Here is a 26,346-nt window from a genome sequence, read left to right as displayed (position 1 = left end):
GAGACCCTTTTTGTTGACAGGCCGCTGCAACTTTGACATTGAAAAAGGGACACTAACGCTAAAATCATTTGATGAAGAAGTAACCTTGAAGATGTTAGGAGTTAAGAAACATAGGACAGGTGTAAATGATCAAACTTCTGTGGATATGGCGGAAAGTGAAAAAAAAGACAAAAGGCCTGAACAGCTCCAAGAAAAAGTCTCAAGCATAACCTCTCGGGTGGAAACAACTCAGGGAGCTATCAAAAGTCCGAAGAAGGATAAGGAAGTCAAGAAGAATGCGGGAAGTGAGTTGAAGAGAAAAGTGGTCCATGCTTATCATCTTCATGAGTTCTTGGGTGAGAAAGTAACAAGCAACAAAGTTTGGAAAAGGAAATACCCTCCATAATAAAGGGTAATGGACCGTCGAGCCATGCGACGTTAAACGAAGCGCTTCGTGGGAGGCAACCCACGATTTTAATAATTAATTTTTCTGTTTGTTTTTGTTATTTTCAGGAAATAAAAGAGGATGTCTCTGGTGAAAGCTTGGAAGTGATTATTAGAGTGCATTACCCTCTGTGAGTCACCTCTCTCAGGCTCGTTCTGAAACATTGAGGCCAATGTTTAGTTCAAGTTTGGGGGAGGCTCTTCTCTTTGCATTTTATTTTTATGTTATTTTTATGTTATTGGTATGATGTGAAACCATAAAGTGAATTTTGCCCAAATTTTGACCGAAATTTTAATTTTGTATAAGAGTTTTTGATCCTAAGAGCGATCGAGAATAGTATATAGAGATGAAGCGAGGATTGTTTGAGGACAGGAAGTTCGGAATAATGTGACAAGAAGAGGTTCGTTTAAACACCCTTGATTCCCTAAAAGCGATATGAGTTTAACGTGTAGATTTGCACCATAGTACTTGTCTCCTGAGAAGTACTTCTCGAGTAGTTTATTGATACAGTCTGGCATAATTCAAATTCACTTGCATGATGACTGGTTGAAAAAAAAAAGAGACATAAAGTTGGCACCAAATGATGAAAAGGCGGTAAAAGGCAATCGGCTCGCTAAGTTGGGTAACCCTCACCCGGTTATTCAGCCCAAAGGAGATTGATCCCCAAACGTCGTCCAAAAGGATAATATATAACTGCAAAGTTTGAAAATTTCATCGGTAATAAAAAGTAGCCAATGCTGCTAGTTTGGTGCCAAGAAAAGAAAATAAGAAGCCTCGATTCGTCTCATGCAGGTGATGATTATTATAAGAAATGCAGTGCCTTAATATGATTGTCCGAATGAAAGAGGAGGAAAATCGGAAAAAGACTTAAGTGCAAAGCATAGTTGGAGAGGTATCCGAAACGGGAGCTTGAGGTTTAATGTGGTAACAAAACTCGTCGCGTCATGTGAATGCCGAACCACTTGTTTCTTGATCAATACAGACGGATATCTCACGTATGAACACCATGTGCTTTGAAGTTCATTAACTTTTGTAATTGTCGCTTGAGGTCAAGCAACGGTTTAAGTTTGGGGGAGTTTGATCAGTGGTTTTCACACATATATTTACCATTGTTTTTAAGTATTTTTAAGTTATGTTATTTAGTGTTTTATTTCATTATTCGTCATTTTATGCTTTGGTTGTATGTTTTAATGTTTTCAGGCTCATGAATAAATCGGGAAATAAAGAAGAAAAGTGGAGTTCTAAAGGCTGCACGGCCCGTGCAGAATCAAATGTCATCTCCCATACAAAAACTAGAGAGTTTGCACGGGCGCCCGTGCAGCTTGGCACGACCCGTGCAAGAAGGTCTGAAGCTTGAAGATTTTATTGGCAAAGTCTGGGAGTTGCACGGGCTGTGCAGACCTGCACGGCCCGTGCAGGTTGCGCGGACAGAATTTCTATTTTTTGGAATTTTCAAGTACACTTATCTGGAAGGGAATTTTTGGCATTAGACTTGGCTGTAATTGACCTAGACTATTTAAGTTAATTTCTAAAAACACTAGAGGGGACTTGACTTTTGCATCATACGATAGAAAATCACAGAAGAGAGAAGATAGCTTCATCAAGGGTTTCGGAGACGGAGAGATTCAACGGTGGACACCATTGAAGATCAAAGTTCCCAATTATCTTTGTAATGTCTAAATTCTTTACTTTGTCTTTCTTGAATATTATGAGAGGCTAAACCCCCCAATGCTAGGGGGGTGGTCCTGATTTGGTTTTGTAATAACGATGAATTTGTGATTTCGTCAATACATTGGTTTATGATTTTCAGTTAAATTATGCAATGTTCTTCTTGTTTTCTTTATCGGTCAAATAAGGATTAATCTATGGCTAACAAATACAGGACTGTAGTTGTTAGGGTTTGTGTATAATTTGATTATAGTAGATATCACCTAGGACTAGGGATACCCTATAATTACCACATAATCTTGATTATATAAAGGCTTGGTTTCAATTTAGGTTCCTAAGGACTTAGGATTTAGGTTGGAAGACCAAAGGTTTCCTCACTAAGGACTTAGGAGGAAACACCCTAAAGATGTGGTAACTGAATGTTATGAACTTGTTGAAGAGATCTTAATTCTGAAAGTGTTACATGCCTGTTGCACCCCAAAATTTGCCCACCTAATTATTGTTAATTGGCTTACATATCTCATTCATTTGCATTCAATTAGGTCATTAACACTCATACAGTCATCAATTAATACTTTGCATGGGATCGAGGATCTGAGAAGCTAGGACCTTGATATGGTTATTCATCATGGGCTTATTTACCCCCCAGTTATAAGGGTTTTCTCTATCAGACCTCATCAAGAGAAAGTCAATTGAGATTCCCTATTCATGACACTTGAGGTCGTCAATTCATTAATTAAAGTCACGGTACAAGAAGTGACATGATCATTATGATCAAGGCGACCGTTTGTTCTCTCAGTTGGTTATGACTCGATGTTTATAAAGTGAGTTAATGTGAACTTGAAGTTTGATTTGGATTTGAAGTCAAATAAATGATTTCATGTATTCAAATTGGTGATCAAGATTAATGGATGGGAGTCAGGTCCTAAGATTATGACTTGTCAAAATTTAATTCAAGATTGCTTTTGTATGGTTTTTAATACAAAAATTATGAAAATCGTGTGCACCCATCATTACACATTCAGCACCCATCATTACACATTCAGCACCCATCATTACACATTCACTACATTATATTCAAATATCCAACTCCACAAAATCCATTCATTACAATCTTCCAAACTTCATTACAAAATCACTACAAGACAATTTCAAGAACCATTACAAGATATTACAAATCCTATTTTTATTCTAAGAGTATCTCAAAGTCAAGGCTTTTATCCTTCATCCATAAATTCTACAAGGAAACAAAAGTCATTCTCCATTATTTATAAGTGTCCAAGATCATACAACAAAAGTCATATCCATTACAAGGCATATTACATCAAAAGATCTAAGCTAAACCATCATTGTCCTAGTCTTGATATGCTGTTGTACTGCTGCCTCAGGAAATGGTGAAGAATTGCGAACAGCCATCTGAATACGAGCCTCCCGCCATGTTATAACATGTTGCAGCAACACTATCTTCATCCAAACTGATGCCACACATTAACCCGGTATATGTTACACATCATATTGCGACATCAAAACCTGCAGCAAAACCAGAAAAGTATCATACAAACCATTACCACATAACAGCTGCATAACCAATTCACAAAAATAACCAACACAACCCTGCATTGATGAAAAGCTAATAAAAATGCATCACAGCATTCAAACCATATCACACACAGCCACACATAAAACCCATTCTAACAGAAAAGTTTACAACACACTCCTAACTGTTTTTAACCCCAGGCCCTATTTAAATCCGCACAAAAACTCACTTTTAAATCATTTCCAATCAAGCCCATACAGCAGCCTACACTAACTTATTACAGTTATACTTTACTGGACCAATATTCATCAAACCCTTTAAACCAACTAACCTTTTCCAACCTCTAACTGTCAAATACTTTTTACTAACTAAACAGTTTTTACAATTTTACTAATTGGGTTAACTCTTCACTAACCTAACATACTAACAGTTTTACTACTAATATCTAACTACTAGTTTATTAACCGTTTTTTGACTCACTAACAGTTCTGAATCACTTCTTTGGCTTGTAATTAACAATTTCTTAACCACTTTCTAATTGCTAATAGTCCTGTTTAACTAACCTACTAACATAAGTATCCTCAATTAATTACTAACTGTTTTACTAACAATCTCACAACTGACTTTTCTACTTGATTCAAACTTTCTGACTTAACATAACAACACATGCTAACAGAATTTTCAACTAACATTTACCATTCTTATAAGATAACTAACTCATAACTGTCAAAACCAATTAGTAACTGTCATAACCAACTACCTCTAACAAACCTAACAACCACATAACAGAATCCAACCACATGTAACTAACCCCCCTCCAATCTAACAGCAAAAACTCACTCTGTAACTAACTTCTCTTCCCTTCACTTCTATAAATTCAAACCTCCCTTCATCATTCTGTTTCTTCCATTCCTCTCCACCACTTCTTCACCATTGTTCACAGAGATTCATCTTCATTCCTTCTCTCTCTCTCTCTCTCTCTCTCTCTCACCTTCAATCACATTCTTCATCCACACTCAAAGCTCTCATCGTCAACCTCCATTAAAGCTTCTCATTGAAGCTTTAATGGAATGAGCTTAGCTTCCATCTTTCAACACTCAAACGCCCTGCAACTACAATAATCTCACGCACTCTCAACAGCGACAATCACGAAAACACAGAAATCCAGAAAAAGAATAGTAGAAGAAGAAGATATCGCAAGCAAGAACAAAGAGAAGGCGTGGAAATCTAAAGAATCACCTGAAGAATTTGTCAAGTTCCTCAACTGCGTTTATTTCGCACACTGAAGAGCTTTGGAGTCTCTCCTCCGGTTTTCCTCAACGATTGTCGCCATATTCGTCATCCAGGTAAGTCTTCGAATCGACTCCTCCTTCTTCATCTCTTGCTGTTCTTGATGTTGTGGTGTGGTGTGAGCATCTCCGAGTTTTCTCCCCATGATCTTGATTTAGGATTTGTAGCTATTGGTGTTTATTTGGTTTTCTCTTCGGATTTAGGGTTTGCGATCCATTCAGATTAGGGAGATAGAGTGAGGTTACGAGGAAATTAAGGCCATAGACGAGAGGGAGAGGCGAGATAAGTGAAGATAGAGGCTTCGATTATAGCTTTGGGTCGGGCTCTGCCGTCTCCGGCACGGCGGAGCGATTTCCGGCGTAGGCTAGTGTGAGAGAGGAACGTGAGGAATTAGGAACGACACAACGCCACATAACCCTAAAATTCCTCTTCTTTTTTTTATTTTATTTGATTCTTTATTTTGTTAATTAAAGCAATAAAAATCTGAATAATATTCATATGGACCAAACACACCAATTCCTGGACCAAGTTGCTAACCCGAATCCCCATTGGCCCGTTCATCACCACTTGTGGTAGATGAAGAAAAAGCAATAACACCTTGGGCCGAATTCTGCCTTTCTCACCCCCTGAAGGCCCATATGCACCATTTTTGGTATGCTGAGGAAACATAAGCAAAAAACAAACTCTGTTGGGCTATCCTGGTTGGGCCCTGCGCCCAGTTACTCTTCACAATCCCATTTTCACTGTTCACCCCCCTGTTTATATCTTTTATTTAGGTTTAATTAGTTTTTTACCCATTTCTTTTAGGTGATAAGATACTAATTTTCTACCATCATTTCTAAGCTTTAATACTAATTTTTGACATATAAAATGACCACTAAAAATAGTAGTTTTAGGCTATTTGTTTTAGTCTTTTACTTGACTTGTAATTCAATTTCCTTCATAAAAACCATATAAAAATAGTATCTTTTAATTCATTTCGCACTATATTTTAAATCATTTGTTTTCATGTTTTGTGCTATATTTTCAAGTCATTCTTTTAGCAAATTTTTGTACCAATTTTGTATCATGCTTACTTGTGATTTTTGCTTGTAATTTTTGCTTGTAATTTCACTTGTTTGTTCCTTTAGATTTAGGACCTATAATCTCCATAACCTTTAGGTTAGTCTTTTCCCTTAAAATCCTAACAATTAGGTATAATCATGACATTAGGCTAGTTATTCATTTTAGGCTAGTTCTCTTCTTTTTCTTTTCAACTTTAAAACATTTAATAAAGGAAGATGCGAATCACATTAAGAAAGTGATAGAGAAATGAGTGGGATTCATTCCCTAATCTGTTTCTCAATCACTTAGTGGCATAGAAATGAGTGGGATTCATTCCCTAATCTGTTTCTTTGTCACTACTTAATGGGAGAGAAATGAGTGGGATTCATTCCCTAATCCGTTTCTCGAACATTAACTAATGGGATAGAAATGAGTGGGATTCATTCCCTAATCTGTTTCTGGAACATTACATAATGGGATAGAAGTGAGTGGGATTCATTCCCTAATCTGCTTCTCGATCATTATTCATTTTTTATGTGATTCGAATCGCAAAGTAAATTCCCTAAAAAAAATACCCAACCAAAAACATCTAAAACATCTAATAAAGGCTCAGACCTAAACAAAGTAAGGAAGTGATGCGAAGCCTTGTATTGGGTTTTGTTCATCATGGAATTACATCTAAAAAACACAAACCAATCTTCTCTCTTTTCTCTCTTGCCTCCGAGGCATTCTTTCTCTTGCCTTCAGGGCACTCTTTCTCCTAATCGGACACGTTATTTCCGCTCCATTCCCAGCTTAAGACTCCAGAGGTCGAGCAGCGGAGTGCGAATGTAACTGTTCAACTAAAAAACACAAAAACAAACAAAAACTAAAGAGCCGAACTACGGCGCTCTGATTCCTGAAAAGGATACGTAGGCATTAGGTCGCGGGGCCTAAGCGAGCACAATTATTTATAAACCTTATTTTCCCCGTGTTTCTTTTCATTCATTTGCATGCATTCCCTTAGCATTAAGCTTTAGATTTATACACCCTTAGAATAGAACAAACATAAGTGGATTCTGTGGAGTACCACAGACGTGAGGGGTGCTAATACCTTCCCCTTGCGTAACCGACTTCTTACCCAATCTCTGGTCGCAAGACCTTTTCTTATCCTTTCTTTATTATACGTTTTCTGATATTCCTTTTGTCGCGGGCGAAAAACCGTTTTGTTCCTCTTTTTTGTGGGATGAGACACCTGATGCCTTCTTTGGGCTCGAGTGCTCATAAAAAATGATTTTTCTTTGTTTCGACCAAACTTTTTATTATTTCCAAAGGAGGAAAAGGAAAAAAGCTGCAATAACCTAAAAGTGGGGAGAGAGATCTTTGGGTAAGAGGGTTGGTTATACGAAGGGAAGGTATTAGCACCCAACGTATCTATAGTACTCTATAGGTTTCTTTGCTTTGTTTTTCATTCCATGTTATTGAGAGGTTCTTGTGAAATAGGTGGGACCTAAGGTGTTTGTTTGATTATGCTCGCAAAGATCATCGCGATCCTCTGCATACATATCCCTTAGAGGGAATCAGAGCATCTGTAGCTCGGGGTCTACGGGTGCTAAGGTTTGAATGGTTTTTTTTTGTTTTGTTTTGCTCGCCAAGGATCGACCTTGTGCCTACGTATTCTCAAAGGGATGTTGAGAAAGTCAGAGCAATCGTAGTTCCCACTTATGCTAGTGGAAGCAAAGGAAAATAGACAAATGTCGTCTAAATGCTAGATGTATCTAATCTATATCATCACATACATCTGTTTGATTTTTGTTTGTTTAACCAGCCTTGTGGCAAAAACTTTCAATGAAGTCAGCCTTGTGACAAAAAGTTTTGATTAATCAGCCAACCTTGTGGAAAAAGTTTCAATGAAGTCAGCCTTGTGACAAAAACTTTGATTAATCAGCCAGTATGGTGGCAAAACGGTTTGATTGATTAGCCAGCCTTGTGGCAAAAAGAAGTTTGATTGATTAGCCAGACTTGTGGCAAAAAAGTTTGATTGATTGATTGTTTGTGATGATATAGAAGAGATACTCCTATCATAGAGATGATAAATGTCTAATCTCCTAGGGTATTTGATTTGGATATTGGGGATGCTTATAAGAAGCCCGTGGGTCCTTGTACGAAGCCCAAGAGGAGGCTATCCGAGGGTCCTTGCATTGTAAGCCCAAGAGGAGGCTATGGGAGGGACAATCCAGGGTCCTTGCATTGTAAGCCCAAGAGGAGGCTATGGGAGGGTCACTCGTTTGTACAAAGCCCAAGGGGAGGCATGGTATAGTTGGTTTGAGCTCTTAGAGCGATTTCACCGGGAAACCATACTCTATGTCCTAACCTAAACTAGGGAGATTCTTTGCACGAAGCCCAATAGGAGGCTATGGGGAACCTAGTGTTGTACTAAGTTGAATAAGTATATAACACAATCACACATATGAACAAGTACGAACAAATATGAACAAGTACATGAACAAATATGAACAGTTATACATATATGACAAAGTGTGTGTATATAATGGAGTTTATGAAGGAAATATACCTGTAAGCATAATCCATTTGCATACACGGGGGCTCGGGACTCATACTCGGGGAGGTCCACTTGAATTTATTCAAAGCTATGTAAACAGGTATTTACAAAGGGGCTTGGGACTTATACCTACATGGAGGCCCATGGTATTTTTGGGAAGATTTAAAGAAAAACCTTCATTTTTGGTTTGTTATTCAAAGTTAAAAAACAGATTGAGATATGTACAAAAGCGTACAATGAAATACCTAATTTCATGTACTGGAGTGGGTATGTACAAAAGGGCTTGGGACTTATACCTACATGGAGGCCCATGGTATATTTGAAAAGTAGACGCGTCGTTTGAAAAACGGTTTGAAAGTTTGTTTTGAAAGATGATTTGAAAATTGTTTGAAAAAGTTTTATTTTGAAGAAGTTTTATTGTTTAAAAAACTGTACAAAAAGAAAAGAAATGGGACTTACACTCTCTAATATTCGAGAGGCCCCACATCGTTTTGAAAATCAATTGATCAATTAAAAAGATTTAATCAATAGTTTCAAAAAGAAATGGTTTATCGTTTTTGAAAAGAATCGTGATCGCTTGTTTTAAAACAATTTTGAATTTAAAAGAAATCAACTTAATTAAGTTAAAACAAGTTTTAATGCTTAATTAAGACCTAAGTGATTAGGGTTTGATCACACAAAAAAAATATTTACAAGTGATTATGTTTGAAAAAATCAAATGAAAAAAATAATATTTTAAAGTATTTAAAAATACTTAAAACATGTCATTTTAAACCTATTTAAAAATGTATCAAATAAATATTTTTTGATGATTTTTTTTGATATTCATAAAATATATGTGCTAAATAAAGAGTGTACAAAAAATGAAGCAAAAATAAATTGATTTGATTAGTTAAATAATTAGTTAAAGTTGTTAAGAAAATTGAAGAAAATAGGGACTAAAAAATTGGTTTTGTCTCCACAAGGGTTTGAACCCACAACCTCACGCTCACCACTCAAAAACATGACCAACTGGACCACGCGCGTGGTCTGTTTAGTATTTGCAACGAATCAATTATATTTTTGAATCAATTTCTAATTTCAGTTTCAAAATCTGGCGCCAAGAACACATACCCAATTCAAATTTGAAAATTCTGAAAACTGAATTGTTTGGATCAAGTAAATAGCCTATCTTGCTCGATTTTTCACCAGGAACATGATGGTATCATTTAATTGCATTTATTTTATCTCTAAGGCTATCAATTTTCTGATGAACACGAAGAACCCTAATTTTGAGTTTCAATCTGAAATCGTGTGTGTGCATGATAAGTTGCAATTGATTGAGGGTTAATGATCCATACATATGCAGAAACAAGATGGCATGGCAGTTTTTCATTTATGATGCATGTATGATAGAGTTTGAAGTTCAAGTGACTTACCTTCAAAAACGGCCAAACTGGAGATTTGATTCTTCAATATAAGTGTTACAGATGCTTTGTATCAATCTGGATAGCTTCAATGATGATTATGGAAGGTGTCTGGATGTCTGGAACAAGCTGAATTCATCTGAGCATGGCCATGGCACCCGAACTGCAGTTGCTTCAAGTATGAATCGAATTTGAAGATGGAGGTGTTTCAGATTGCTGGTGAGTGTTTGGATCATTCATATGAAGTATATGGATGGTGTTAGGAGTGTTAGTTTGGACAGATATGGCTTGGTATGGATTTTGGCATGATAAGGTTCAATATATGCAATTATGGAAGTGAGGTAGTGATTCTGAGATTTGAGGTGTTTTTGGGTGTATGAGTGATTCAAACACATCACATTTGACATTTAGAAGTTGTGGGAAGCATCACTTTGTTCAGAACTTGCAAGGTTTGGAGGTTGAGTTTTCTACCTCACTTTGAAACACATGACTTGTAATTCAAGAAAGAAGAGAGAAAACCTATAATTGTGAGGTTTTGGTGTGATTTGAAGAGTGAGTTGAACCTCTATTTATAGGCCAAGAGTTCTGAACTCAGAACTTTGCAACTTGCTTCAAGAAGTGATGATTTGGCATTTGGAGATAGAAAGGAATCTTACCATTTAATGCATATGGTTAAAGTGACTTAACCATGGTTATTTCTCTAAGCTTCTTATCTCTTTCCATTCTGATCTCAAATCAGAAAAAATATCATTCAATCATTGCTTTGGTGTGTCATCACTTGAATTATAGGCCATATAGTATTGAACTTAGTGAAAATGGCTTGTAATTTCATGCATAATGACCTCTAATTGCAAAATTCAAAACCATAGCTATGCTCCATGTTTTTTCATGCTCTTTGACATTTTGGAAAGCTCATATTACATACTTCAAAACCCTAGTTGAAAGTTTCTTCAAACTCTTTAAGGAAATGGGTGAAAAAGATCCATGAACTTTGAGAAAAATGAAGTTTTAAGTGAAGTTTTCAAAAAGTACCAACTTTGAAGCTCCATATCTCTTAAATGGTTGATCTTATGGAAAAAATTTATATCTGTCAAAGTTGTTTATTGGATCAAAATCTACAACTTTCATGTTGGAAGTTTTTTTCAGTTTGTAGGTGAAATTTTGAGTTATTCCCCTCCAAAGTTTGGAAAAAACCATGAAAAACACTTAGAAAAATTTTCTAAGTATGAAAGTCAAACTTTTGACTTTTTGATTCTTGATTGATTTTCTTGATTTTTCTTGATCAAATGACTTCTCATATCATATATTGATGATTTAAAACTTCAAAAGTCATGGTTGACCAAAATTCCCAAAAGTCAAAGGTGTTCTTGTACAGTTGACTTTTTCAGACGAATCGCGTTTCTGGAGATTTCAAATGAAACAGGCTACCCTCACCAAATGAATGGTATGAATGGATCATATTGAAGCATTAGAGGATATTGAGCCATGATTTGAGTTGTGACACCATGTCCTGATTAAAAAAGTCAGTGGTTCAGTGAATTAGGTCAAAAACCCTAATTGTCGACCTGATGAAATTGATGACTGTGGATCTTGAATTGAGATGTAATTTCCATTAGATGTTGTCATAGGGATTATTTGAAGATGATTGAAACCTTTGATTGACTCCCTGGGGGTTTTTAGGGTTTCCCAAATGTGATCCCTGATTTTGGTCCCTGATAGTTCAAAACCCTGATCTGAGGATTTGTCTGATCAATCTTTGTGTAGGAGATGTTATGAGCCAATGGATTAGGTCAAAATGATGCACTTGAGGTCTTGATATCATGTCCCAAGCCATTAGGTCAAATTCTGAGCAAAAGTCAGGAGTGTGCTGTCTTCAGTCAAAACCCTAATTCAGTCGATTCAAAGCTGTTGAGCTTGTTGAAATGAATCTCTGAGGACCAAATGTTGATTATTGATGAAGATGATTCATTTGAGATGAAGGGAGAACAAAACCCTAATTGAGTGTTATTTGCACTGATGAGTGATTTCCTGATTAAATCCTGCTGAGTCACAAGTAGCAAACACAAGCTATGCAATTTTGTTAGAGATGCAAATGATGCATATGCTATGATATGAGGTGGTATCTTAGGTCAAAAATTGGGGTATGACAGATGCCCCTATTTAAGTTTCTTCAACCTGAGACATGAAGATTGAAAATCTTCGTTTTGATAGGGTGGAAGAGACTTAAATATCAGAAGACGCGAATTTTGGACCTAAGATACCAAAATTGCGAATGATGCAAGGATATCTTTACCGAGGGATATCAAACTGACTCCACTGGGGACAAGAGATCGGGAAGGATGTCTCAATCCGTTTTAGGAAGAGAATCCGTTTTTTTCTTTTTTTTCGGGAAAGCAAGTGTATGCTTCACCGGGGAATGATAGCTTTGTAAGAAAAGCTTACCTATCGACATTATCGACTATCTGCATGGGGATAGACTTGTTTAATAATGCGAAGGTGAAAGGTATGAAACCGTATTACCGACTATCAGCATGGTGATAGACTTGACAAGGTAAAAGAGTTTCAAAGGTTCGGTTAATATTACCGACTATCAGCCTGGTGATAGACATGTTTAATAATATAACCAAAACAAAAGGGTACCGACTACCAGCCTCGTGATAGTGGTTTTGAAGACTTGATCAATTATCAGCCGAGTGATAAAATGATTCTGGAGACTTTGCTAGGGGAATTACTGGTTATTCAGCCTTGTGAACAGTAATGAGGCCCTGATTGTCAAATGGTCTTCACGATTGATTTCCTAGAGAGGAAAAGTCTTTTGAAAGAAACATAAACTGCTCAGATGATGAGGCTATTGTTTATGGTCTGTTTTTCTCGACTCTTTTTGGTGGAATCGGAATTTGCATTTTTGGTAAAGACAAAGTTCTAACCAAGAATGAATTGGAAAGAGACAGTCAAACAAGACTTTGTACCCATGAGGAATGAACTCGAATGGGTATTTTCTCCTTTGTTTTGAGAGGAGAAAACTAAAGCAACCTTCTTCCACGAGGAATGATCTCAGTGGGGAACTGGAGAAAGAAGATGTTCTTTCTGCTTATGGGTGACAACCTACTGGAGAGATGACACGCCCATATCTGCTTCTTTTTCTTTTCTTTTTTTTTCTTCTTCTTCTTCTTCTTCTTCTTTTTTTTCTTTTTTTCTTTTTGAGGATAAATATATCCTAAACAAGTAAGTATTGAAAAATGCAAGAAGGCATAAATGATGCAAATATGTATGAATGATGAATGTCATGAATGTAACATGCATACTGACGAGACTGACAGACAATGAAGTATATACTGGAGAAGGACCGACGTCGCAATACAACCAGATACTTGGCAAATGTTCTTCAACACGGTGTAGATAACACAGGTGATGAATGGTGCTGCATGCTTTCAACTTCTCTGGGGAAGATGAGTATCTTTTCTTATTAAGATGGAAGAACTTCTTCACTGGAGATGGAAAATCTTCGTCACTGGGGATAAAAGACCTTCTTCACTGGGGATAGAAGAGCTTCTTTACCTCGAGGGATAATTGCTTCAAGAATTCTTTTCTGGGACAAGAATGCCGTTGTCTCAACAATTTTTCAGGGAGAATCCTTTTGTTCATCCTATGGAGACGACTGCTGATGTTCCTTCCGTTGTTCACAACTCAAAGGAAAATTTCGCTTTTATTTTGAAAAAGAAAAGTGAAGTAAATTCATTTAAAACTTATTTTTTTCTTTTTGTTTCAAAAGTGAATAACACAATTAAAGCGTCATTTTGCAAGCTGAAAGAAATTAAAGATTGCAAACAAAGGGCACAAGGCTCAAATTTATTTAAGAGGATGGTAATCAGCTAAAGGCGTGATTCCATGGAGTATGTACAAAAGTTGGAAATGGTAATTATGCGAAAAAGGCTACATTGAAAGCAATAACCACTATTCCCATAACAACTTTGAGTTACAACTGTGCTTGTCGCTTCAGATTGGCGATGATTTGATTGAAGATCCTTTGATGAAGTACAGACTCCTCAGGTGACGAAGTACGGACTGATGCAGTTACTTTGTCATAAATCCCTAATTTTTGCCTAGATTGCCCTTTCAGGTTTTCAATCTACCAGGATGAATTTTTCTGTTTATTGTCTCTAATTTTTGCCTGGACCGCCCTTTCGGGTTTTCAGTCCACCGAGACGCTCATTTTTGCCTAAGTCGCCCTTTGCGGGTTTTCGACTTACCGAGCTGTTCTTTTGTATTTTTTAGACAAAGTATTTCTTGACTGCATCAGCATTCACAGGATGCGGGAGTTCATCACCATCCATGGTTGCAAGAGTCATGGCGCCGCCAGAAAATGTTCTTTTGACAACATACGGGCCTTCGTAATTAGGAGACCATTTGCCCCTAGAATCTGGTTGAAAAGACAAGATCTTTTTAAGCACGAGGTCGCCTTCTTGAAATTCACGAGGTCGAACCTTTTTGTTGAAGGCTTGTTTCATCCTTGCTTGGTATAACTGTCCATGGCATAGAGCAGTCATACGTTTTTCTTCGATTTAGTTCAACTGATCGAATCTGCTTTGACACCATTCAGCCTCTGATAACTTAGTTTCCATGAGGACTCTCATTGATGGGATTTCAACTTCTACGGGGAGCACAGCTTCCATGCCGTATACTAGAGAAAAGGGAGTTGCCCCTGTTGAAGTACGCACTGAAGTACGGTACCCATGTAAAGCAAATGGCAGCAACTCATGCCAGTCTTTGTAAGTGACGACCATTTTCTGGACGATCTTCTTAATATTCTTGTTGGCGGCTTCGACGGAGCCATTCATTTTTGGTCTGTAAGGAGAAGAGTTATGATGCTCAATCTTGAATTCCTCACATAATTCTTTCATCATTTTGTTGTTCAAGTTTACAACCCATGGATTCTTCTAACACAGTAAGGTACATGATTAGTGGTCTTCCTTCAACTGGAGGAATCAATATTGGTGGTTCTAACAGGTATTCCTTGATACTGTCGAACGCTTTCTGGCAATCTTCAGTCCATACAACCCCTTGATCTTTGCGGAGAAGCTTGAAAATCGGCCCACAAGTAGCAGTCATTTGAGAGATGAATCTGGAGATATAGTTCAATCGTCTGAGAAATCCTCTTACTTGTTTTTCAGTCTTTGGTGCAGGCATCTCTTGAATAGCTCTGACTTTGTCGGGATCTACTTCAATACCTCTTTGGCTGACAATGAAACCCAAGAGTTTTCCAGATCTAACCCCAAAAGTACATTTGTTAGGGTTCAAGCGAAGCTGATATTTCCTTAGTCGTTGAAACAACTTCAAAAGGTATTCAATATGTTCTTCTTCTGTGCTGGACTTGGCTATCATGTCGTCCACATAAACTTCAATTTCTTTATGCATCATGTCATGAAAGAGAGTAGTCATCGCCCTTTGGTAAGTTGCGCCTGCATTCTTCAATCCAAACGGCATCACTATGTAGCAAAAGGTACCCCATGGGGTGATGAAAGATGTCTTCTCCATGTCTTCAGGAGCCATCTTGATCTGATTATAACCGGAGAACCCGTCCATGAAGGAAAAGACGTTGAACTTAGCGGTGTTATCAACCAACATGTCGATATGTGGTAATGGAAAGTCATCTTTTGGACTGGCCTTGTTCAAGTCACGGTAGTCAACACACATTCTGACTTTGCCATCTTTCTTCGGAACTGGCACTATGTTGGCCAACCATTGAGGATACTCCGAGGTGACAAGAAAACCTGCGTCGAGCTGTTTTTGAACTTCCACTTTGATCTTGTTAGCCATATCAGGGTGAGTCCTTCGCAATTTCTGCTTAACCGGCGGACATTCTGGCTTCAATGGCAAGTAATGCTGAACAATATTGGTATCCAACCCAGGCATGTCTTGGTAGGACCAGGCAAACACGTCAACATATTCTTTGAGAAGGTCTGTCAACTTACTCTTGATATCAGTATCAAGCAGCGATCCAATGGTCACTTCTTTTTTGTCTTCTTCAGAACCCAAGTTGATCTTTTCTAAAGGCTCTTTGTGAGGCAGAATGGCTCTTTCCTCGTGCTTAAGTAATCGAGAGATCTCGTCCGGGATCTCCTCTTCTTCCTCTTCTTCGGCTTCGAACACAGGAAACTCAAAGTTGGGAGAGGGCATAGGGTTATTGCATTCAATGGGTTTATCAATAGTAAATCTGCACATGTGATTTATATTTATTTCAGAAAATTTATGAATGCAGGAGTGTATGCAGATTTTTTTTTGAAAAAAGTTTTTTATTATTATTTTTTATTTTATTTTGGTTTTTTAGGATTACCATTTCCAGAAAAAAAGCAAAAAGTAAAACACATAATGTAGGGAATTCAAAATGACGCTTTATTTATGATTCATTTTTGAAACAAAGCCCTAAACACAAACTCATTTGTCTTGGGCAGGACAAAGAGGGAAACTTTTAAAACAAAGCCCTATACACAAAGTTATTTGGGCGGAACATTAAAAAGCAAAGCCCTATAAAACATCTCTCTGCTTTGGGCAAGGCAGGAGGTCAAAATAACAGCGAGGTGATTACTTTGAGCGGCGAACAACATTCGGAACGTCGACAGCCTTCCAGTAGCAACGAACTCCTCTGTGTATTATGTATTCAGGAAAATTCTCCTCAGAGTTATCTCCAGCATTGACATTGACCGCTGGTCGAGCAGGATTTGAAGGTCCTGGTTTGTCACCCTTGTTCTTTGTAGAGTTGAAACGGTCTTCTTCTACTTCTTGAAGAGCATAGGATGAGTCACAATCTTCAGAATTTTCAGGATGTATTTCCCAGTCTTCAGGATGAAGAGACTCATTGTCAGCGACACTTTCCGAGTCAGTTGCGGGACCATCTTCCCCTTCATCTTCAAAAATGGCATTTATGTGATAATAACCATCTTCAGGATTATAAACCTTGGCAGATGCATTAAATCCGAAATCTTCAGTAATTTCAGGCTGCTGAGAAAATTGACAGGGCTGATAAACCTCTTTTGGTTGACCATCATATTCAAAGGAATCTCCCCATCCAGTTGGTTGGATATCTTCAATCGCAATCTTGTAACTTTCAGGTGCAGTGTATTTCACCATGTAATCAAATTTTCCACTTGGTTGTCCCAAGGTGTCCCAGATTTCTGCAGGAACAGGCTCAGTTTCTTTGCCTTTGGGTTTCTCTGACGGAGGATATGGTTCTTCCTGAGATATGTATCCCGAGTCATTGAGATAACATTTCCATTCTTCTTCAGGATCAGGTAGACCTTCTTCAATGCATTCTTCGATAAGGACATTAACCTCTTGAGGAATTGGGTTAAGGAATCCTCCACTAATGAATGTTTCTTTGATCGGTCGAAGGGTTTCGTCCTTCTTGGTGCAGTTTGAGAATGTTGGTGAACATCCGAGTCCTGCTCTAGTTTCATTCTTGGTCGGGATCACAACTTGCCCCCAGCCAGTAGTAGTTCCATCTTTCACTACTTTCACTGCCTCTTTGTAAGAAGAGATCGATGCTTTCTTCTTGGAAGATTCGTCTTCTAAAGAGAGACCTTGGAACTGAGTTCCTTCCACATCATCAGCACTTATGAAAGAGAAATTGGATAAATGGCTCACCATCAAGGCTTGTTCTCCACTTATTGTTACCAATTTTCCATTTGTTACAAATTTTAACTTTTGGTGGAGCGTAGAAGTTACTGCCCCTGCTTCATGGATCCATGGTCGTCCTAACAGACAGCTATAAGCAGCTTGTATGTCCATGACCTGGAAGATGATTTGGAACGTATGTGGACCAATTGTCATGGGAAGGTTGACTTCGCCGATAACAGATTTTCGCGATCCATCAAATGCTTTGACTACTACACCACTGAATTTCATAGGCATTCCTTGGTAAGACAAGCGAGCAAGAGTCGTCTTTGGCATCACATTCAAGGAAGATCCGGTGTCTACCAACACATTGGACAAAGAGTCTGACTGACAGTTCATAGAAATGTGCAAAGCAAGATTGTGATTTCTGCCCTCCTCGGGGAGTTCTTCATCGTAGAAGCTTAAATTGTTACAAGCTGTTATGTTGGCTATTATCCCATCAAAGTGATCAACAGTCACATCATGATCGACAAAAGCTTGATCCAAGACCTTCATCAGGGATTCCCTGTGGGCTTCTGAGTTTAAAAGCAATGAAAGTATTGAGATCTTCGAAGGAGTCTGCATAAGCTGATCCACAATCTTGTATTCACTTCTTTTGATAAGTTTCAAAATTTCATCAAAGTCAGGATTGACATTGGTTCCACTGGACTGACCAACATCAGTGTTTGTATTACTAACAGGAGTTTCCACAGGATTCCCTACTGGTGTATTGACAGGATTTTGCCCGGTAACAGGAGTAACAGGCTGTTTCGGAGGTAGCGGAGTATACACACGTCCACTTCTTGTTACACGACTTACATCAGCAATGTTTACAACAGATGAGAGAGTAGGCAAAGGAACTTCTTGTCCATCTTTTACCATTGTAGCATTGTAGTTGTATGGAACTGCCTTGTCAGAGTTATAAGGAACAGGTCCAGGTAGACAAATGATCAAAGGAGAAATAGGAACCTTCGGCTTGTTGTAAGTAACTTCCATGCGCTCAGGCATGTTGAAATGAGGAACGATGACGTTAACTGTAGGCATTTCCGAGTTGATATCTGAGACTAAAAGCTCATGCGGATAACATCCTATCATGTTAACTTCATTTTCATCCCTATTTCTGTAGATCTCAATAGTACCATTATCTAGCAAAACTTGGAGATCTCTTCTCACAATTGAACACCCGTGAGGATCCACACAACATATTCTACAGGAACCGTATTGATGCTGGCGAAAACTCGGCCCTCGACAGAGAGTGGCATGCATTTGTACCAAATCGGCTCTTGAGTAATTGATATTATAGACTCGGTACGGACCAGGACATCCATACACCATGTTTACAACATGCCCTCCATGATTGGGCAGCGGATTTGCTTGCACATTAGGATTCAAATTTCTGAAAGAGAGGAGATTAGACCTAACCAACCTCTGAACTTCATATTTCAAGGCTATGCAATGCTCAAGATCATGGCCAGGTGCTCCTTGATGATAAGGGCATGAGACCTCAGCTTTGTACCACCATGGGAGTCTCTCAGGTACTGGTGGTGGTGCTTTAGTTTGAACAAGACCTCTTTCAACCAAAGCAGGGTACAATTCTGTGTATGTCATTGGAATTGGATCAAACTGTGGAGCTCTTTGTACTCGATTCTGATTATTGTTTAACTGCTGAGCCTGTGGTCGAGGCTGTTGTTGAAACTGCGGGGTAAATCCCGGATTCGGTGTTGTATTAACGGCTGGTGCAATAGCAGCTACCTGTCGTTGACGATTAACATTTCCTCTTGGCCTCCCTTGGGATACCATGTCAACACTTTGTTCTTTCTTCTTTGGGAAACCACTTCCAAACTTTTTGGTTCCACTTGAAGATCCACCTTCTTTAGTCAGACGTCCGGTTCGGACTCCTTCTTCTAGACGCATCCCCATGTTTACCATTTCGGTGAAATCACTTGGAGCACTAGCAATCATGCGTTCATAGTAAAACGGACTGAGAGTATTCAAAAAGATCTTGGTCATCTCTTTCTCTTTTAACGGTGGATTAATCTGAGCAACAGTTTCTCTCCATCGTTGGGCATACTCTTTGAAAGCTTCATGGTCTTTCTGAGCCATGGATCGAAGCTGATCTCTGTCCGGAGCCATATCCGAGTTATACTTGTATTGTCGGACAAAGGCCTCACCCAGGTCATTGAATGTTCGAATATTAGTGCTATCCAAGCCTGTGTACCACTTCAGTGCGGCACCAGTCAAACTGTCTTGAAAGTAATGGATAAGCAACTGATGATTATCTGCATAAGTAGACATCTTTCTGGCATACATCACAAGATGGCTTTGTGGACAAGAACTACCTTTGTACTTTTCAAAGTCAGGGACCTTGAATTTAGCAGGTATTTGTACACTGGGAACCAAACATAGCTCCTGGGCATTCTTTCCAAACAAATCTTTTCCACGAATAGCCTTGACTTCCAATTGAATCTTGTTAAACTGTTCTTGGAGATCTCCCACAAGACTTCGCTGATTTGTGCTATCACCCTGATCATGATAAATCTCATTGTCTCCGTAAGGGACAGTGTGAACCATAGGAGTCGGAACCGTCATAGTGGGTTGAGAAAGTGCCATAGTGACTTGAGAAAAAGTTACCCCCTGATTTGGAGTGAACTGTGAACTTTGTGCAGCAGGCGCTTCAGTTGTGGATGTTTGAACCCCAGAGAAATTATGGCGGAAACCTGTACCAAAGCTAAAAGGCGGGCCCCAACCTTCTGGCATGGAGAAAGATGGAATGCCGAATGCAACTGTAGAAACTGGAGTAGTGACTTCAGATGTTACTGTTGCTTGACTGTTAGGTGGCGGCGGCTGATTCTGTGCGGCCATTAAGGAGTCAACCAGAGTAGTGAGACTTTCCAACTTTTCCTGAAGGGTAGTCACTGTACCACGAAGCTCAATATTCTCTTGTTCAGAGTGTTCCATTACTCTTCTTCTGCTTGAACGAGTATTGTATCTGTGATCTGATTGCGAGCGCGGTCGAGAAACTTTGAGACGCGACAGCTTGACGATCTATTGGAGAAAGATCCAAAATATGAGACTCTATACAACAGACTCGATATGCAGAATGATGTATGTAAAAAGAAATTTATGATTTTTCCAAATATTTTAAAGATTATTTCCTTGCAAACATTTGAACACAAACAAATCTTTTATTCATTCATTCATTTTTTTTATTATATATTTTTTTTTATTGCAATAATGGGAAATGTTACAACATTGGAGCGTAGCTCCTTACAAAAGCAAATGATAAATAAAAAAGCTAAACAAATCCTAAGCATCTTCATCAGACGAAGAACCAAATGCATTGTGCAGCTTGAGCTTCATGATTTCTTTCCCATAGTGAGCTTTCAATTCGGCCTTTTCAGCTCTCAGCTTGTCAACAACATTCTTCCAATCATCAGGAGTCGGAGCGTTGCTTGTTGAGCCTTCCAGATTTTTCTTGCTTTCTTTGATGTACCTCTTGATTGCAGCGTCTTTCTGGCGAATCTTCTCATCTTTACTCACGAGCCATCCATCTTGACAGTAGAGAGTTTCTTCGTGATCTTTCACTCTTTTCTTCAACTTTCTATTTTCCACCTCAGTGCTACGAAACTTTTCTTCCCAAGCATCTTTTTCTGTCCTCATTTTAGCCAAAGTGCGTTGGTATTCCTCCATAGCTGGAATGTTGGGTCGTTGAGACACTGCAGGAAACATGGGTTTTTCGTAAGAATAAGGCATTTGGAACTCCTTTGCTCTTTTCTTTACCCAGCAGGTGTAGGCGTCCATGGCAATGCAATTTCTTTCCTCACCTTTTTCTTTCCATCGGACGTCGTACCAAGCTCTCATCATTCTTGCTTTCAACTTTTTAGGATTATCCCCTTCTCGGTAGAAGTAACCTTCCACTGTGGGACCAACAGGTTTAACTGAATTTGCATACCCGAGTTGTCGTCGGGCCAGGACCGGATTGTAGTTAATTCCTCCTTGTGTACCAATGAGGGGTACGTTGGCGAACTCTCCACAACTTTCAATGGTTTCTGTACCACAGCGATCCAAGGTATACCAACGAATATCATTATTAGTAAGAGACATAAGTCTTCGAGGCCAACGCAAACCTTCTCGGTTTTCTGTGAAAATAGGAGACTCAGGTAAGTGTGAAACAATCCATTTGAACAACAAAGGTGCACAACATACAATGATTCCACCGCCTTGGCGATTCCTATGATGGACAGAGAAATACATGTCACCAAGTAAAGTCGGAACAGGATTTCCAATCAGAAAGATCTTTATGGCATTGATATCAACAAAGTTGTCGACATTGGGAAACAGAACCAACCCATAGATGAGCAAGGCTAGTACAGCTTCAAAAGCTATCATGCTACCAGTTTCGATGAAATCAAAGGCTTTCTTTATCAGGAAGTGTGAGGTTAATCCCGGGAGGTTTCCTTTGGTAGTCCAATTACTCTCTACTTCAGACTTTTTCATGTGGATACCCGCTGCAATGACGTGTGACTTAGGAATGGCTTCCAAACCATTGAAGGGTATTTTGTCAGACACAGGAATACCCAAAAGATTGGCATATTCTTCCAAGGTCGGTACCAACTGGTAGTCTGGAAAGGTGAAACACCGGTAGACGGGATCGTAGAACTGAACCAGAGTTTTGAGAAGTCCTTCATCAACATGAGTGTTCAGAATAGGCAAAAGCTTTCCATAACTTTTCCTAAAATTAGAAGGATCTTGTACAGAAGATGCTAACTCTATCAGTCTTTCTACATCAGGCGCTTTGAAACCGTACTTTTTGGTATACCTTTTTTCCATAACTTAATCCTATAATGTTTGCAAAGAAAATTCTCTAAAATTTTTTGGAAAAATCATGTTTTTTATGGAAAAAGATGGGTTTTCTAATGAATGTATGCATGCGTGGATGCATGGATGCCACATATTCAAACATGGTAAAGCAAACATGGTAGTTCAAACATGGTAACACTAACATGGTACTATAAACATGGTACACAAACATGGTAACGCAAACATGGTAACGCATAGGTTCAAAGGTCCAAAGTCACGAGCATGAGGTCAGAGAACCAAAAATGGGATAGTTCTAGTTAATCACCTGCACAACATGTTCTACTGATACGTCAGAGTCTACATTTTTCTTTCGGATATTACCGGCTTTCCACAATTAAACTCATGAGCCAGCAATATTCTCAAGAAAAACTCGTCTGAGTGTGGTTCTCCGCATGACAACTAATCCAAGTCTTCACCTGAATAGTTTCTGCACCACAACCTAATAAGGCCAGGATGGGTTGGGGTTCTACGGTCTCTCAGCTTCTACAGTTCAATGAAAGTAATAATGTCTTCGCTACGAAACATGCTAAACATATATTACCAACAAGGAACCTCCACTGAGCGGAAGGATTCTCACGTGCGCCTGCACATGACTATACCCTCCACCTAATTTCTTATGTGTACTTAATCCGGGTTAGGATTTGTCCATAATGTATCACTTGTAACAGAACCACGCAAGTACCAGAACCACACATATAACAAAAAATGAAATGAAAAATAAAGCAAATAGAAATAACCCTTCCTTTGGAAACAATAAAAAGATGGTCCCCAGTGAAGTCGCCATTTTTCTGTCGCGGGCGAAAAACCGTTTTGTTCCTCTTTTTTGTGGGATGAGACACCTGATGCCTTCTTTGGGCTCGAGTGCTCATAAAAAATGATTTTTCTTTGTTTCGACCAAACTTTTTATTATTTCCAAAGGAGGAAAAGGAAAAAAGCTGCAATAACCTAAAAGTGGGGAGAGAGATCTTTGGGTAAGAGGGTTGGTTATACGAAGGGAAGGTATTAGCACCCAACGTATCTATAGTACTCTATAGGTTTCTTTGCTTTGTTTTTCATTCCATGTTATTGAGAGGTTCTTGTGAAATAGGTGGGACCTAAGGTGTTTGTTTGATTATGCTCGCAAAGATCATCGCGATCCTCTGCATACATATCCCTTAGAGGGAATCAGAGCATCTGTAGCTCGGGGTCTACGGGTGCTAAGGTTTGAATGGTTTTTTTTTGTTTTGTTTTGCTCGCCAAGGATCGACCTTGTGCCTACGTATTCTCAAAGGGATGTTGAGAAAGTCAGAGCAATCGTAGTTCCCACTTATGCTAGTGGAAGCAAAGGAAAATAGACAAATGTCGTCTAAATGCTAGATGTATCTAATCTATATCATCACATACATCTGTTTGATTTTTGTTTGTTTAACCAGCCTTGTGGCAAAAACTTTCAATGAAGTCAGCCTTGTGACAAAAAGTTTTGATTAATCAGCCAACCTTGTGGAAAAAGTTTCAATGAAGTCAGTCTTGTGACAAAAACTTTGATTAATCAGCCAGTATGGTGGCAAAACGGTTTGATTGATTAGCCAGCCTTGTGGCAAAAAGAAGTTTGATTGATTAGCCAGACTTGTGGCAAAAAAGTTTGATTGATTGATTGTTTGTGATGATATAGAAGAGATACTCCTATCATAGAGATGATAAATGTCTAATCTCCTAGGGTATTTGATTTGGATATTGGGGATGCTTATAAGAAGCCCGTGGGTCCTTGTACGAAGCCCAAGAGGAGGCTATCCGAGGGTCCTTGCATTGTAAGCCCAAGAGGAGGCTATGGGAGGGACAATCCAGGGTCCTTGCATTGTAAGCCCAAGAGGAGGCTATGGGAGGGTCACTCGTTTGTACAAAGCCCAAGGGGAGGCATGGTATAGTTGGTTTGAGCTCTTAGAGCGATTTCACCGGGAAACCATACTCTATGTCCTAACCTAAACTAGGGAGATTCTTTGCACGAAGCCCAATAGGAGGCTATGGGGAACCTAGTGTTGTACTAAGTTGAATAAGTATATAACACAATCACACATATGAACAAGTACGAACAAATATGAACAAGTACATGAACAAATATGAACAGTTATACATATATGACAAAGTGTGTGTATATAATGGAGTTTATGAAGGAAATATACCTGTAAGCATAATCCATTTGCATACACGGGGGCTCGGGACTCATACTCGGGGAGGTCCACTTGAATTTATTCAAAGCTATGTAAACAGGTATTTACAAAGGGGCTTGGGACTTATACCTACATGGAGGCCCATGGTATTTTTGGGAAGATTTAAAGAAAAACCTTCATTTTTGGTTTGTTATTCAAAGTTAAAAAACAGATTGAGATATGTACAAAAGCGTACAATGAAATACCTAATTTCATGTACTGGAGTGGGTATGTACAAAAGGGCTTGGGACTTATACCTACATGGAGGCCCATGGTATATTTGAAAAGTAGACGCGTCGTTTGAAAAACGGTTTGAAAGTTTGTTTTGAAAGATGATTTGAAAATTGTTTGAAAAAGTTTTATTTTGAAGAAGTTTTATTGTTTAAAAAACTGTACAAAAAGAAAAGAAATGGGACTTACACTCTCTAATATTCGAGAGGCCCCACATCGTTTTGAAAATCAATTGATCAATTAAAAAGATTTAATCAATAGTTTCAAAAAGAAATGGTTTATCGTTTTTGAAAAGAATCGTGATCGCTTGTTTTAAAACAATTTTGAATTTAAAAGAAATCAACTTAATTAAGTTAAAACAAGTTTTAATGCTTAATTAAGACCTAAGTGATTAGGGTTTGATCACACAAAAAAAATATTTACAAGTGATTATGTTTGAAAAAATCAAATGAAAAAAATAATATTTTAAAGTATTTAAAAATACTTAAAACATGTCATTTTAAACCTATTTAAAAATGTATCAAATAAATATTTTTTGATGATTTTTTTTTATATTCATAAAATATATGTGCTAAATAAAGAGTGTACAAAAAATGAAGCAAAAATAAATTGATTTGATTAGTTAAATAATTAGTTAAAGTTGTTAAGAAAATTGAAGAAAATAGGGACTAAAAAATTGGTTTTGTCTCCACAAGGGTTTGAACCCACAACCTCACGCTCACCACTCAAAAACATGACCAACTGGACCACGCGCGTGGTCTGTTTAGTATTTGCAACGAATCAATTATATTTTTGAATCAATTTCTAATTTCAGTTTCAAAATCTGGCGCCAAGAACACATACCCAATTCAAATTTGAAAATTCTGAAAACTGAATTGTTTGGATCAAGTAAATAGCCTATCTTGCTCGATTTTTCACCAGGAACATGATGGTATCATTTAATTGCATTTATTTTATCTCTAAGGCTATCAATTTTCTGATGAACACGAAGAACCCTAATTTTGAGTTTCAATCTGAAATCGTGTGTGTGCATGATAAGTTGCAATTGATTGAGGGTTAATGATCCATACATATGCAGAAACAAGATGGCATGGCAGTTTTTCATTTATGATGCATGTATGATAGAGTTTGAAGTTCAAGTGACTTACCTTCAAAAACGGCCAAACTGGAGATTTGATTCTTCAATATAAGTGTTACAGATGCTTTGTATCAATCTGGATAGCTTCAATGATGATTATGGAAGGTGTCTGGATGTCTGGAACAAGCTGAATTCATCTGAGCATGGCCATGGCACCCGAACTGCAGTTGCTTCAAGTATGAATCGAATTTGAAGATGGAGGTGTTTCAGATTGCTGGTGAGTGTTTGGATCATTCATATGAAGTATATGGATGGTGTTAGGAGTGTTAGTTTGGACAGATATGGCTTGGTATGGATTTTGGCATGATAAGGTTCAATATATGCAATTATGGAAGTGAGGTAGTGATTCTGAGATTTGAGGTGTTTTTGG

Source organism: Vicia villosa, unplaced genomic scaffold (genome assembly GCF_029867415.1).
Source record: "Vicia villosa cultivar HV-30 ecotype Madison, WI unplaced genomic scaffold, Vvil1.0 ctg.001324F_1_1, whole genome shotgun sequence".
Taxonomy (NCBI): Eukaryota; Viridiplantae; Streptophyta; class Magnoliopsida; order Fabales; family Fabaceae; genus Vicia; species Vicia villosa.
The sequence above is the reverse complement of the archived record's forward strand: the minus strand, read 5'-3'. Positions refer to the sequence as shown.